Raw genomic sequence first — 942 nt, 5'->3', positions numbered from 1 at the left:
GTTGTGCTTGCTTACATCTCCTAGGCGTAAAGTAGGGCAGCAGTGGGGAAGAGCAGTCACCATCTTCCTGGCAGGTTTCAGTCACACTGGGGCTGGGGGCATCCACTTCCCAGGGGTACCTGTCTGTGGCATCCAGTGGTGGAGGGCAGACATCTTGACTCGGGGCACTTTGAGGCTTTGGTTCTATTCTAGATTGTGGGCACCAGAGATTTTGGTTGGGGTTCAAACATGGATGTTTGAGTGCAGAAATTCTTAATTTGTGCCCAGTATGACAGAGCTAAAGATGAAAGCTGGCCATCTTGGTATGAATGAGTTCCTATAAGGTAGAATCTGATATACATAGCCTTATCTCTTCCTTGGAGTGAGAAGAGACTAAAGCTGCTGATTCTATTTCTTTTTCTGTGTTCACACTCTCTCAGTGGCCTTTGCAGTATCTTTTTCTCATCACTTTTCCTATAGTCACGAATTCCATCTACAAACACAATTCCTAGTCATTATAGAGGAAATCCTGGTATGCTTTTTGCAGGTTGTCCATATTGAAATTGTTACAGTCTGTCCTTTTAGACTGTACTTTTTCTAATGATCCTTTCCTATGAATCATAGCAGATCCAGTTATAGAGATGATACTTCCATGTTTGCTAAAAATAAAAAATAACCTCAAATTTTAGAACAAGATATTTGCTCTCTAAGATGCAGATCCAGAATGAGTGATAATTTTTCAGACGGGGTCTTCTAATGTCTTAGATGAACAATTTTGTGTTTGCCTTATCTCTTCCACAAATTCTGTCTTGACATTTTAAAATGATCTCTTAGCCAAACAGAAAAGTACTTCTGGTAAGTCAGCATATGGTAAAGAATATCCTAGAATTGCTTCACAAATATGCCAAGCTTGTGTTCTGCAACTGTTAGGCAGGTTTTTTCTCCTCCTGATTTTTTTTTTTT

This window comes from Meleagris gallopavo, chromosome 7, assembly GCF_000146605.3.
Source record: "Meleagris gallopavo isolate NT-WF06-2002-E0010 breed Aviagen turkey brand Nicholas breeding stock chromosome 7, Turkey_5.1, whole genome shotgun sequence".
NCBI classification, from domain to species: Eukaryota; Metazoa; Chordata; class Aves; order Galliformes; family Phasianidae; genus Meleagris; species Meleagris gallopavo.
The sequence above is the reverse complement of the archived record's forward strand: the minus strand, read 5'-3'. Positions refer to the sequence as shown.